Source organism: Centruroides vittatus, unplaced genomic scaffold, assembly GCF_030686945.1.
Source record: "Centruroides vittatus isolate TY-2023 unplaced genomic scaffold, ASM3068694v2 contig_351, whole genome shotgun sequence".
In the NCBI taxonomy this organism is placed as follows: Eukaryota; Metazoa; Arthropoda; class Arachnida; order Scorpiones; family Buthidae; genus Centruroides; species Centruroides vittatus.
The window spans coordinates 1,519,873-1,536,400 of NW_027122174.1; the positions used below are offsets into that span (position 1 = coordinate 1,519,873).

The following is a 16,528-nucleotide window of genomic DNA, read 5'->3' on the forward strand; positions in this document are numbered from 1 at the left end:
AATGTTTTTGATTTTAAACAAATATATTTACTTAATGTTTTAAATAAAAAATAATTAGTTGCTCAAACTTTTGTATTTTATCAACTCACTGAAATTTTACTGTATATAGTAACTTCACTTTATCCTTCGAAATGTTAAAATCTTATCACATTAGTCTTAAATACTTTTATTAATCCATTTGAACTGATATTACATATACTTTGTTGAGTAAACCAATAAATTCCTGGAAAACAAAAATAAACTGTCAGTTTATTCAATCATAAAATAGAAATATAACACTATTTCACTAAAGTAATTTTCTACAACTAAATATAGTAAATTTAGTGAATAAAAAGCATATATTTTTACTACAAAAAATGTTTAAACTATTATACAGAGTAATTACAATAAACTAATTGGCATTCTAAGAATATAGAAGAAAGCTGCAAATTTAAATCAATCACTAATTTTTAGAATTTACAACAGAAATACTCATTTCTATTCTAAACAGCCTCCTTACTAAAATTTAAAGAAATCTAGTAATCAGTTGCATAACTTCCCTCATGAAAAATATTTATGCTTAAGAAACAATGACACATTAGCACAAAATTAAAATTGTGTATGGTGTTATCTGTTACAAGATGTTATTAAAAAATTAACTTTTGGGAAAATTACTTTTTGTATTATTAATTATTATAAAAAGACAAAAGGCTTAATTTTGAGGGTAGAGATGAGTTTTTAAAGAATCATAAATGCCAATAGTATGTAAAGTTTTCATTAAGCTCAATCCACTCGAGATGCAACCGTCTATCTTTCCTTTGATCTTTAACCATCCAAAGTTAATAGCATCAATACCTCTAATATATAAGTTACCATGCCAAATTTTGTTTCTTAACCTTTATCCAATCTAATGTACATCTCTTTATCCTGCTTATCAACAGATTGTGATGTGATAATACCGAAAGTAAGAGACTTACATTAGGAAGGATAAAGCAGATTAAACGAAATAGATACCAATACACACAGAATTTTTCTCCATTTTTTGACTGTATTTTGGGTTCAGATCATCTCAAAACATCAAGATTTGCAAAAAACCCAGAGGGTCAAATCTGTTATGATTCTAATATTTTCCAAATGTTATATACATAATAGCCAGGAAAGTAAAATAGAAATGTGTATCAGATTAGATATTTGATCAAGTTTTAGTCATAATACAGAGCTTATCAAAAGCACACATTTCATTAAGAGAAAAAAATTTTAATTTTGGTTAACTTTGATATTTTATGAATAAAATATGAATTTATTAATTAATTTTGTATTTCACAAATAACAGAAAATACTACATATTTATGAGTAAAATATAAACTTTTCTCTTTCAATAATAACATAAAAAAAAAGTAAACAAGATTAATATTAATATAAAATGAATTTTAATATTTATTTCACTTTTATTTTATCGTTTAGATGCTAATAAAATTCTTAAATAACGTAAAACTTGTTCTTATGAAAGTTATGTTTAATTTCGGTTACAAATTAATTCAAAAATAATATATAAAATAAATTATACATTCCAAGTCAGTTCTATTCATACACTAAATGTAGTTTTAAAAAGTAATAAACAATCAGAATGTCCCAAAATAAAAATAAAAGCTGTATACAATATTTGTGAGTTAGCTAATATGGACTAATCAGATGAGAACAAGGTTTATTTGCTGTTTTGGAAGTGCTTTATTGTCGACGTAATGTTAAAGATGCATTTTGAATATTGCCCCTCGTCAGTTTGACCTATTGGTACATTACAATTATTACATGAAAATATTACATATTTAGACAATTGTTACAAAACGTGTTATCGAAATTTGACGTGATGTTCTGGAACATATTGTCTAAGTATGTACTATAATTTTTACACTGTAATGTTATACTAATAGATCAAACTGATGAGAAGATTTGTCTAAAATGCATTTTTGACATTACAATAAAGCACTTACAAAACTGCAAATAAATTGTCCTTGTCTGATTAGTCCACATTAACTAATTCATGAATAGAGGATATGACTTTTAATTTTATTTCCAATTTGAAAATTAAAGACAATTTTTGGTTTTACTTTCTTTCTTTTTTTTTATTTTTTTTAAATTATTTTGTTTTCCAATTCAACAAGAATTTCATTTTTAAAGTTTACAAAAAATGCTGATTAGGGGCTGTCTATAAATTACATCTGCATATTTCCTGAAATTTTTACCCTCCTCCCCATTGTCCGTTTTTGTAACCACTTCTCCTTTTTGAACACAAAAACAAAATTCAGTTCCCCAAAACCTTTATCACTATATGAATAACAAAATTCATAAAATATAAAATTTAATGAAATAAAATGGATGTCCATTGAATTTCGACCCCCCCTTGTCATAACCCCTTCCTCCCTTCCAGTGTGGATATCATTTACAGACAGCCCCTTAAATGCAGAAATTTTAAATACATTAAATTTATTCTCAATTTAGTTTTCTAGATATGAAGTCTTTGTACAAGTTTGGATGATGAAAATAAACAGTCTTTATTAAATTTGGATATCTCCTACATACAGGTGCTTTTTTTTTTACGAAATCATTGTTTAAAATTATTTTTGCATGTAAGAAACAGTACAAGACATTCACATATTACATAAGCATAATTTCATTGTTTTCAACCTCTGTTCTATGTAGGCAATTATAAGCACTGCTTCAGCTACTTTACCAAAATAATTTAAGGTTGTATTTTATATGCATTCTATGAAAAAACATCATTAAACCAAAAACGTTAAACTTTAGGAGGGCTACTGGTTTCATAATAGATGGACAGAGCTACAATTGATTAAAATAAGGTCAACTTTATTTTCTTAAATGGGAATCCTCGCTTTTTATTGTGTATTATGATCCTACATAAATAACAATCAATCACCAAACTACTACTACTACTACTACTACTACTACTACTTTGCTGCCTTTGTCCCTTTACAGGGGTAGGCCTCCTGGATCTTGCGTTGCCACTTTTCTCTATCCAAAGCGTCCCCTTTCTCCAGTCCTACCATTTTCATATCCTCCTCCACCACATCCACCCATCGCTTTCACTGTCTACCTCTACTTCTCTTCCCCTCCACTCTCAGGTCAAAAGCCCTCCTTGCCATATCATCCTCTCCTCTTCTCAGCATATGTCCGACCCACCTCAATCGAGATTTAGTTATCCTGTCCAAAATACATTCAACCCCAAGTTCTCTCCTGATCTCTTCACTTCTCCTTCTCTCCCTGAGCGAAATACCGGACAACCATCTCAGCATTCGCATCTCGGTCCTCGCCAACATCAACTCCTCTGTCTTTCGGAGGGTCCACGTTTCCGATCCATACAAAAGGACCGGTCTTATTATTGCCTCATAAATTTTGATTTTCAATTTCCTCGGCATCTTGGCATCACAAAGTACCCCTGTCAGTTCTCGCCATTTTAACCACCTCTTACTGATTCTACTTTTCACCTCCACGGTGCATCCTCCATTTTCATCTATCATCACTCCCAGGTACTTAACCTTAGCCTTTTGCGTGATGTCAAGTCCGTTTCTATCCGTTAACTTCAGATTTATCTTCTGATTTTTAACACTGGCCAAAACCTCTGTTTTGTTAATGTTTAATTTCATTCCTCCATTCTCTAGACATCTCTGCCAATCCCTCAACCCTTGTTGCAACTCTTCTTCACTGTTCGCTATCAGCATTATGTCGTCAGCATAAAGTAACTCCCACAGCCCCTGTCTGCCAATGGTTTTGCTCAACTCATCCATTACCATTATAAACAGCAGAGGACTCAAAGCTGATTATTGGTGTAACCCCACTCCAACTTCAAATTCTTCTGATCTACCATTAGGTGTTCTGATAGCAGTCCGTGCCCTTTATACCAAACAACTATTTATCTGAAATATTTTCCAAAGATGCACTTATCAGAAGTTATGAATATCTGAAGACTTCTGATAATTGTATCTTGCAGAAAAGATATTTCATATGAAAGTTCATTTTTTTAAATGTAGAATCATAACATGCAATAAAAAAATCAGGAGAGGTTTCCATTGAAGAAGAAAAAGTTGACTGTGTTCACTGATTGTAGTGTCATCTACAATGAAGCCAATAAACCCAATCTTGTGATCCTCTCAAAGTCTAACACTTTTTGGTTCAATTCGTTTGCTTTTTCTTTTTTGTAAGAAGTATATTTGTAAGTTATTTCAGTGGATTAATTAAAATGGCAATCCTGTATATAAATAAATTAGAAAACAGATTTATAAAGATTAAATTAAAAAAAAAAACTAGTTAAAAATAGTCTTAACATAAATACAATTCAAATATTTATAAGCTTTTATACAAGATATTTGAGCATGATGCATATTCAATCTTGCATAAATGTTTGAAGATAAAAAGTTAATGTTATACCACTTAAATATTAATTAACTCCATTTAACAGGTAAGCAATCATAATGTTTTCTTTCACTTCATTCCCTCACTGTTTATGTAATACGTTTCCAATCATTCCTCAATGTTTCCAAAGTTTAAAATAATCACTGCAGCAGTTATTTTAGGTTGTCTGTTTATTTTGTAAAATGAATGAAAACTAAACAATTTAATTTGTTTATATGATTTAATTTTTTCCAATAAAATTAACAGAATTTTCAGAACAACAAATGATAATTCATTATTTAATGTATATGTGTGTACAGTTTAAACTTAACTGAAGTTTTTTGAAATAATTCAGTTATTCTATTCAAATACATTAATGAATTAAGTTTGTATTGAAACAGTTTACATTGAGTATACACACATAAGAAAACTCCAAGGCAAATGATGATTATACAGGTGTCCACAAAATAAATATACAACTTTAAAGTCTATTCTATTGAAAGAAACACATCCATAAAAAACTTTTATTTTATCAAAAGATCCATCAAATATTACAATTTTTTTTAACACATATGGTAGATGGCAAGAGTCTCTCATAGAAGGAAAACATTGTTGAATGTGAAAAGGAACAAAAAATGGCTACGCCAAAGAAAAAGCAGTGTACGCACTTTGGTTTGCAGAATTGAAATCATTAACAACAGTTTGATAAACATTTCGATGTAATTTCCAAACAAAATACAAGAAACAGCCACCGACACAAAGAAACATTGAACAAGTAACAAAATTCAAATCAACGTAAAGTGTGCCAAACAGCGGAAGATGTCACACCCTGTGATTTTTTCCTTTGGGGATTCATTACGGATACTGTGTGTAAGAACAAGGTAATATCACTTATTGAACTCAGAAAACACATCAGTAAAACCGTCCTCTTGGCTACACCAAACATTTTTCAATGTACTTTGATTAAATTGGACTATTGTCTTGTTATCCTGCGAGCAACCAAGGGAGCACATGTAGAGATTTATTGATAATTATTAAAAAACTTTCACATATATTGTTAGATCACCCCACACTGGGATATACATAATAACAAACACACAACTAATATCTGGTGTGTATAAACAAAAATGATCTCTGCACAAACATTTTCTAACTCCGTCTGAGTTCTCCAGGTGCAACAGAGTGGTTACTTGATGGAACGTCCTTTGGAACAAATGTGAAGTTATAAGTTTTTAGAACGTTATTTGAACTATAAATACAAACTCAAATACAAATTAATCATTATGTGCAGTTTTAAGTTTATTGCATGTTTTATGTTCTTTAACATTATAAGTGAGTTGTTATTTCAAGTTTTATTTTTGCAATAGAATATGAAAGTTGTAAACTTATTTTGTATATACACTGTATTTTTGTTTACAAAGAAAACAGTGTTATGTAGTTTGATTTTTTGTGATTAAAAAGAATTCATTGTGATAAAATCTCTTAGCAAATAAAAATGAATGTCAATTAAAAACATTATTTTTAAATAGTCTGTTAGGATCATAAAAAAATGTAATAAAATTAATATTTATAACAAAAAAAAGTTTATTAAGGTTCACTTTTAATTTTTAGTAATGATGAAGCTTAACACTGAAAGCAGTACTTTCAACAAAACTTTAAACACACACTTGACACTACTCTTCTCAAACGACACTTACAAGAACTAACTAAATTTTCCAAACCTTTAATATGCAGTCTATTTTATTAAAATATCAAACATTTTCGGTCAAATTAATTGGCCTTCGTCGAGATCAAACAATTTTTCGATTTATGACAAACAAAACCAATTTTTGGAACATTTTTAACTTCAAAATATCAAATGCTTGATATTTTAATAAAATAGACTGCATGTTAAAGGTTTGGAAAGTTTAGTTACTTGACATTATATCCAGAAATTACACAAATATCTGCTTCTGTTTAACATCTGTTAACAAACATTAATTAGCCATTTGTTAATCAACTAAATAAACAGCATAACAGAAAACAACAACTAATACAGAAAATGCTTTCACTTTTGAAAACGTCTTTGCCAATTGAAAATTAACAGATAATTCTCATCTGATTACATTTTTCTTTTATACATACACTCAATTATCTTGTATTGTGTTATAATTGTGTTTAAATAATAATACTTTTCCAAATTTCCAGTATCTGGTTAAAATTAATTAAAACATATATGTGGCATTATATATTATAATTGAACTGGTGATTGATTCCATTAAAACTATTTCAAATTTTTAACTGTTTGCATTTACATTATTATTGTAAACATTAGAACAAAAGTAAACTCAAATATGTAGTGTTTGTTCTGTTCTAAATATTTTATCTACATAAACCTAAAATATTATATTTTTTAAATATATTCAGGGCCATTAATCTTTTCAATTGACTATCATTGTTAATTTTGAGAGCAATTACCTCCAGCCCTATGGGACTTTACTTTTAATAGAGAATAAAGAATAAATTAAAGCCATTTTGCTGAAAAGTTTGAATTTATTTAATTCTAATGATTGATTTAAATAGAAATTTAGCACTGCAACTGTATTAAAATTTAAATTATTCATCTATCTAATACAACATTTTATTAAGCAAAGCACATTTAATTGAAAAAATAAAATTGCTACACGATTACCTTTGTCAATATGACGGAACTTAAAAAGGTGAATTAAATAATGAGGAACCTTCTCGTATTACTTAATAAATAATGATCTTCTAGCTTCTTTGCCTAATCACTTTGAAAGAAATAATAATTTTGTAATATTTGAATATAAAATCTAAATTATTCTATTATTATTAAATTTAATTATTAAACACATTCAGCTAATATCAGTTATTAATATGGCATTTTCTAATATAAAAAAACTATTGAAATTTGTAAACAATTTTTCATACTTTGTCAAGAGTGAAACAAAATATGTTAAAAATAACTTACTATTCAGAATTTTGAAATAATTACTTTTTACTTTTAATTCTGGAAATTATAATAGAATAAGGTTAATTATACAAGATCTAATCTCAAAATATTTTTAATAAAATTTTTCTGATCAAATAATACTTTTCTTAATCATAAAATAAGTACTGTTCATCAAAAAGCTTCTAATAGTTACCATATACTTGAATGCAAAACTGATGTAATATAATTAAACACAAATGTCATGTTAAAGATCTGATTGTAATTTGTAAAATAAGCAATTTTTCAGTAATCTAAATAAATTATGCTTTTTTTAAATATGTCAACAATTTGAGAAATTGTTTTTGAAACAAACATAAAAGTATTTTCTGATAGATTTAGCAATTGACAACTATAAACTTTGTCTACGATTCCATGGACTTGATCTCCTTCATGACATCATTTTTTTAAAGTAATGATTGTTTATACCAATAATTCAAATATTCAATTAAATAAAATTACTGTATTATCCATATCACTTAATTTGAAACAAATCCAATCTTAGAAATATTAATTATGAATAATTAGTTGAACTGATGAACCAAGGAATTGTTTTCATTTTAACTATAAATTGACATAAAACTTTGAGATAAACACTATCTATTTGAATTAATGTAGATATTAAATAATATTAAATCAGTACAAGTGACAGACATCATTTTCTTCAGTCATTCACTTCTGCTGTATTCTCTGGGATCCAAAAAATTCAAACAGGTATTTTGATGCTTTTCTTAAGAATAAGGGAAGTCGGAGCACGACGACTACCTTTTCTCCATCGCTTTTGACGACAGCAAACATATTAGAACCTCAGAAGTAAACGTTAAGACATCACTTCTTTTGGGAAAACATATCTTTACATTCTTTATGTATGTGAGCAATAAATAAGAACAGCTTTGTATTTGATATTGTACTTTGTGTAACATTTTCAAGTATGTAAATTAACACCAAAGTCAAACCCAAAACAATTTTTTATTATTAATAAATTAAAAATTCAATCTGAATTCAAATCAAAAAGTAATTTGAATTGATCAATGTTTTTATTTCAAATTTCTTTTGTACTAATTTAAATCTTTTTTAAAATTAAGCATGCTATATGAAAGTGTTGAAGACGTTTCGTAGTATTGGATCTAATTTTTTGTAACACGATATATCAGCATTGACCCCAGTATTTTTCTGAACTGAGGATAATTAATTTATTATTATAATATATATGTTTTAGATTACCGTCACAATTAAATAAAATTTGAACAAATTGCTATTAGTGTTTTTTAATTTGAAAAATGTATTATTTATTTCCATTATCTTTTAATTACAAATAAAAAAAACCAAATAATTTTGTAAATAAATCAGCATAAATACACAATGCATTCTGGCTAATATGAACCAATTTTGTCTTCTTTTTTCTGCTAAATATTCTATCCAAAAACAAAATTAGATATTTTTTTTAAAAGCAGTTTATAAAATTTGTACATACTACACATTTTAGCATAAACATATATCAAAAACAATGTTATACTGTATCTGTAACGTTTTTTGACTTCTATTTCTTTAAATTTTGTATAACCCCCAATTATCCAAACCACTCCCATACAATAATTAGTTTGAATTATCAAGTGCACACTGTACAAAAATTTGAAAAATAAGGTAATCAAGAAGACACATGAAATACTCAATATATGAGCCATTCACAAGCCAAATCTCTTAACTCCATTTGTAGATGCTTAATATAATCATTATTATTTTTAATTTTTCTTGTAACTAATTTTATATATTGTTATATTAAAACATAACTTTAGTGTAATGATATATAAACATACATTCTATAATGTTCATTCAAAGTTTAAAAGGAATTTTTAAAAATAATTTATATCATCAATATTTATACCTCTTGTTTTGTGGATTTAATCAATTTGGCAAGTGAGCAGCTCATATAATACAGTAGTGTGTGGTTTATCCGAATCAATTGGGGACTGGGGTTGTTCGAATAATCGATTACATACGAAAAAATATGTTAACCTATCCCATGTTTGAAATTTTTCTTAGTTGCACATTGCTTTGTGTTGAATTTTCGTCGATTTTAAACCTAACAAAAATTTTTATAATAATAATCGTGGCTATTGAATCGTTAAAAATTATTTCTTTATTTTGTACAAACAAAATAAATATATTGAAAAATATAAAAACAAAAAAAAAATGATACTTTAGAAGTTAATCTAGTATCAAAAATGTTCGATTCACCACACATTTCGACCGGAAAGCTTTCAGGTTGATCGGCTTTCGGATAAACAATGCTCTACTGTATAGGGAAATGTAGATTAAATCAATAATGCAAAATTTTCTTGTAAATATCTGACAATTGAATTATTTCAAAAATATTTTTTAATAAAAATGACTACAGTATTATTTTAATCATAATAAAACTTCTAAGAATAAAATGTCTAACACTTAAAAAATAAGTTTCACATTTAATAAACTCAGTTCATTTATGCTTAAAATGTAGGCCTACAGAATTAATTTCCAATGTCCACTTATAATTTGAAACAGATTGGATTTTCTGCTGAAGCACATTTTACACATAATATAGAATGTATTCTGATAATAGGATTGAGTAGTAACAAAGCATGAAGTATGCTTGTAACAAAAATAACGTGATCAGTGCGTTGTATATCTGACAACTTTAATGATGATAATTACTCCTACTAATTTGATATAAAATTTATTCCTATACTACAAATAAAGTATTTTGTTTGATCATTTTCAAAATGGTAATCAAGGTGAAAAATATTGTCACCAAATTGAAGAAACAGAAAGATTCATTAATAGCATCGTTTAGAATGTGTTATTAACAAAGTAAAGTGGAATGTTAAAAGTGGAGTAGGGACAGACAAAATGTATAAGCCAAACTAGTTTCCTTATTTTTCATTAACAGATTGTACTACTCATAACTATAAAAACAGCAGCACAAATTATTGTTTGAGAATTGCCCATTTTCTAGATCTGGGATAAACATTCGTTGTTCTCACAATGAACCAATGCTTGTTTAGGTGTGCTCACCACTTGACAAACACTTTAGCAAATACTGAACATATGGAGCAAACCTAACATTTAGTAATTTAATGTTTAGTAATTGTATGCTGTAATTGTTTTCTGTATTGTTTTAGTAATGTATGCTACAAATGAAAAAAATTGTTTTCTGGCTCAAGTTTAGTTTAATAAATACAAAATAATAGAAATAATATTATGTTTTCATTAAAATTTTTGAGAATGAACAATTAGCAAGAAAATTAACCTTATAAGTAATTATTATTTCAATTTTTAACAGATAAAATTTTCTAGTGAAATAAAGGAACTCTCTCCTTCATTCGCATTCAATGCCACACATCATTAATAAAGAAGACACTTAACTTTTAGACCAGAGACTTTTGAAGTCTTACGGTTTTAGAGTTTGTATGTCACTAGAGGGGAAGACTTCTCAAATAACATATCATTGAATAAAATTTATTCCTTGCTGGTTTGATATTGAATGTTATTTAATTTATATTTATGTAGCCTCATTAGTTAAACTTAGTATTATGAATAAAGAAGTTTTACTTTTCTATTAGGATAAAAGCATTAAAACATTATAATAATCTACAAATTACCAATTATTATTATACTCGAGTAAGGTAAATATATAATTAAGGCTGGGAAAAAAAATTGACTGGTATGGTTAACTTTTAATTTAATCTATCATTTTAAGTTTAATATCATTTATGCAGAGAAATAATTTGCCACTTGTATATCTTCCAATAGTTTAATATCAATAAATTATCTTATAGAATATATAACTTTGTTTTATCCAGCAAGACTTAGATGCCATGCAGGTATTTGTGTCACTAAGTTATTTTATAAAACACCATTTTGATTATAAAGAAATTCTGTACTGTTATTAGAAACAAAATTACAATTAAGGTCAGTCACCAGTTAAAGGTATATGACAAAATTTTAAAATATTATGGCATAACTGATGTGGATAATGTTAAATGCTTTAAGACTGCATATTCATACTTCATTCAATTTGGTGATAAAATAGTCGTGTAAATCTAGTTTTATGAAAACTTTATATATAATAATATTTGTCTATAGTAATCAGTTCAATTAAAACTGCATGCCAACATTAACCATAGATTGAGTAGTAACTTTACATACGCCTTCAGAGGGATCCTTCCTCTCTTCTATCGCCTCACCCCTTCCTTTCCCCTCTTCCGCCAATTAAACACTTTGTGCATGGCCATTGTCTTTTATTAAAAGATAATATATAACCAGTTTAATTAAAAACACAAGAGATTGTATGGAGAGAAGCAAAAATGTTCAAAGAAATGAGATGTTTGTTTATGCAGATATATAGATTTTGGAAATATAGGGAGAATTTGAAAAGCTGTCAACAGCCAGGATACCCAAGCATTACTGACAACCTGGAAGTGAGCTTATTAAAAGCTGATAAAAGCTAAAAATTAATGTTTGAGGGATGTGAAACCTATTAAAATAATAATGTACATGGATTATTTGTATAGGTTTGTAGGCTGCTAGGAACCATTCACAGTAATCATCTCCTACCATCAGTTTAGATTCAAGATGTAAGAAGTTGATGTGTTTCGATTTATTTGGTGTTTTTGGAAATTCACAAAAAAAAAAAATTGTTTTCTGGCTTAAGTTTGGTTTAATAAATACAAAGTTCTATTTGTATATTGATTCCTTTTTAAAATGTAGAATGCCAAAAAATCATGTCTACTACTGATGCCATTTAAATGACGTTAGAATTCCAAGATGGGCTATAGCAAATTGCTAGTATTCCCTGACTTATGATGAATTCCAAGTCAAACAAAACTAATGGCAATAATTAGATACAATTCCAAACATAGTGCATAAGCTTATATATTGTACAGTTACTGTGTGCAAGTTACATACCGTAATACAATATAGTAATGGTGTTTAAGCATACTGAACTTCAAATCAACATTTAATATTTTAATTAACAAAGATTTGTGAAAGCACAGATAGTCAACTGTGTTCAAAGGAATTGAAAATCATATTGGGGGAATATTGTAATTTTGGTTTGGAATTAATAAATAAAAAATTAATTTTAAATTTTCTTATTAATCACCTTTAACCTTATAAAATTAAAGTTAGAATGATTATTTAAACCAAGCAGCTCTGTAGATAAAATAGTTCATATTCTTAAAGCAATATAAATCCTAATGGTAGCAAAAACACGAATAAAGCAGTTATTTTCTTATTGTGTGTATTTATTGTCCATTACTGTGTTACATACTTAGGCCAAATCTGAGTACAGGTGGTCATAAGTAAAGCTAGGTTATTGCCTTAATGACAATTATTCCTTTGGTTCAATTTTGATATCTTTTACATCAAAATGTAAATCAGAGGATGTTGTGATATATCAAAAGTGCCTTAAAATGCCTATTCCATGAATAAGTGTCTACAATTTGCTTATTTTCTATTAATTTACATTAATAATAAACATTGTTAAGCCTACTAATAATGTTTATTAATAAAGTAAATTATTTATATTGAACATAAATAATTTACTTTGGTATCAATATAGTAATGGTTTATTTGCTATAGGTGGTGTTACAATAGAAGCAGTTAGTGATTTTAAATGTAGAAGTAATAAGAATTGTACAAATACAAGAAATTCTCGTTAATTCATAACCGTACTTTTGTCCCAGCCAGATATAGAGATGTACTGTACATGTTAAAGAATTCGATTACTTTGTAATTTGAAGGAAAATTCTGTCCGAACTGTGATAGGCATGTGTTAACTTATTCATTTAGATCAAAGTGCCTGCATACTATAAGAGAACAATAGACAAAGAACTCTAATCTGATCAGCATAGCTTTACTTTTACAGTAACACATTTTCAGATATCATCCTATATGGACTACCCCCTTTTCTCTTATTTCACAAATTATTACATTTGTCCAGTTTAACTTTGAAGAATTCTTAATAAAAAAAAAAAAGTTGACTAACAATGATTTTAAACACAATAAATAGGCACTTTCCATTTTTTATCTACTTCTTAAGGAAGTTTTGCACTTTTCACATTGTAAATGTACAGTACTTAGCAATATTTTGTTCACAATTTTCTATTCAGTTGTTTCTACATACTCTTAAATGCAGTTTTACCATCCAGTGTGGCGTGTCCATAAAGAATGGGAGTTTCCAGTTATTTTTTTTTCATATGGTCCCTTCAAAAATGTAGAACAAAGATTTTAACACACGTTTTGTGTAAGGCATTTAAGAAACAATGCTTAAAATCATCTCTTGTTTTACAGTAGATTGACAATTGTTATAAGTTTACTACTGATGGAAAAATATTCTATCAAATTTCTAGAGGTACCGGTAATTATATTATATCTATTATTTTTGTTGTGTGAACCAATGTAACTTTATTTCTTTTTTTTTAAAAAAATTTAATTTAGATCAGTATAAAATAACTACAAAGCATAAACAGTATGCAGAGAAACCTCCTCCATTTTTGTGCAAATGTAAACAGATAGCAGAAAGTTCTCAAGGTGCATAAAGTGTATTGCTAGCTACGAATATTTTTTTGAAAAAATTAAAAAAAAGCCTTAAAAAATTTTACATAAACAAACAAATCATAATGATCTAAGTGAATATACTCTATGAAAATAATACTTATAGCTGTCATCCAAGTCTTTTCCTCAATTTATTTGCAAATTAAACTTTTTGATAGTAACTATCATCACTGATATTCTAAGCATTGGAGAGTATAAGATTAGATTTAAGTTTATTCTGACTTTGGCTCTCTATGAATGAAGACCAGATTGAGCTATTTGTAATGCTTTATATACAGTAAGAAATGCTTACTGAACCTAAGTAACAAAATTAAATATATTCACACCTTTGACGTGTCCAGTATAACGTTTAATTCTATAAAAACGTTTTCGATCCCTTTAAGAGATCTTCTTCAGTTAATGTTTACAAAGAAACGAACAAAAATTCGAATTTAAAAAAGGACGAATATTTCAAAAACTGGTTGTGCATCTAACTGGTAACGTAAATCCGTTCTTAATAACGTCACAACTAACGTAAAATTTAAACATCCAAAATAATCCTAGCACACGTATATAAATTACCCAAAGGTAAAAATAATATTAGACAGGGATAAAGTGGCTTCTGCAGAGTCGTAAAATTATGTCATATCCGTTTTATAGAAAGACTGTTAAACGTTATGCTGGACACGTCAAAGGTATGAATATATTTAATTTTATATACAGTATTTTTAATTATATCTTATGGAAATTATGTTAACTCTATTTTAACTAATTTATGCTAACTAATTTTTCGTATGCATTTTCTTTGCTATTATCTATAGTGAATACTTTTTTCATCCAGTTATTATTATGGCATGAAAAAGATGTGAAGGACAAATTTCTTCTTTTTGTCATGGTTGATGCATCCTACACACTGAAAACTGAGGAACCTCTTAAAGGCCTTTATTCCAAAAATGTTCCCTATCACCTGTGTTGCTCATGTTCTCCACCAAATAGATAAAAATAAATATTTCTTTTCCTGCAATCAATGCATTGATAACATCAATGGAAAGTTTCTGAAATATTCCTAAGAAATAACAGTGTTTAGAGAAACTCTTCCAAATGTTCCTCTGCTGCCACAGCCAGTTTTGACCCACTGGTGTACATGATTTAGAAGTTGTATTGCACTGCACAAACCACATTGAAGCAATAGATAAACTTGGTGAGAAAATACTTTTATTAAATTATCAGCTGATTTTTACTTCATTTTCATATGATTCAAAAGTAGCAATATGTTTCAGCTCAGTTAAAAAACAGGCTTGCATAAACCCAAAGTAATTTTTGAGATATTCCAAATTATATTGCTGAACTGGAGTCAAACCAACAGACTACTGCTGGTAAAAGCTGTTGATATCACTTATGAAATCAAGAAGTCTGCAGTTCCTGACAGCGCTGCAGTGACAATTACAGCAAAATATGAAAATGAATTCCTGACTGCCTAAGTAAAACTGCAGAAATTCAAGTGAAATTAGTGCATCAAGTATAAACCAATCATGTAATATAGAGAAATCTCTCATTTAAAAAATATTTTAGGAGATAAAAACACTAATGCATAACTGATTTTAAAAATACAGATTTTTTAAAATGTTTCTTGTCCCTATTTTTATTTTTAAAACAGTAACATAACAAAAATTCTATTGATAAATATGTAAAATAAATTTCTACTTATTATACTAAATGTCAGTATATAACCTGTAGTGCTGTTCTATAAATCAGTTTGATTAATATTGAGACTTTTTTATACATAGTTTTCTATAGACTTGGGAGAACTTTTGCACATCATCTTGAAAGTTATTGAAACTATATCTTGAAACTATTGATGGATATTGAAAAGCTTTCTAATATAGCAGCATGTTCACAATTCCTTGTAAGCAATCACTTTCATTTTGTTGTCTGTATTATTGACCCATAACTGCTGTTTTCTATTAGATATTTTTTACTCATATCTGCTTACAACAGTAAAAGTTATATTTTTAAATTTCTGGATCCCTTTTATGCTACAAAGCATTATTCTTTCACAGATGGAGACAGAGCTTTACAATTTTATAAGAATCATCATTTTGATATGTCAATTTACTAGGTTAAGCAACAATAAAAATCACCTGGGCAAAACGCTTACAAGAGGAACCCAGTAGTTTTTCCTCACTGATCTTCATAAAACTGATAAACATCAACATCCAAACAACACCGGGGTGAATTGCAAGAAGGGCAAAGTATATCACAAATGTTTTCAAACCAATTAAAGTTTGTCTGGATGTTAATTTTCTCGTTTCTTGCTTATTCAGAGATCGGCGTGAAGTCCACCATCATTACGAATTAAAGTTCTTCCTCGGGTTCTTGACTTCATTAAATTTTGTAGATGTGCTATCTTTATTTGTACTTAATCTATACTAAAGCTGCAGAACCACTATTCAGATACTCTCGAGACAACTATGACAAAAGCTTTCTTACCACCATTACCAAAGGCTGATTCACGAAGTCACACTATAATGTAACTAATTACAGCTTCACATCTAGAGGTTTTGTTTTCAGGTTCAA

General features: G+C 28.0%; 1 protein-coding gene across 2 annotated transcripts in view; it reads right to left on the reverse strand.

Moving 5' to 3' along the window:
- Nucleotides 1-16,528, reverse strand: part of LOC136974591 (RNA-binding protein 12) — a 69,517-nt gene that overhangs the window by 44,570 nt on the left and 8,419 nt on the right. Inside the window, exons 2-3 of one of the 2 annotated variants that reach the window (XM_067269512.1) lie at nucleotides 7,058-7,157; nucleotides 90-223 (exon numbers count right to left, since the gene is read on the reverse strand). The gene's annotated coding sequence lies outside the window, so the exon portion shown is untranslated. The remainder of the gene's footprint in view (nucleotides 1-89; nucleotides 224-7,057; nucleotides 7,158-16,528) is intronic. The other variant, XM_067269513.1, reaches the window with a different exon arrangement.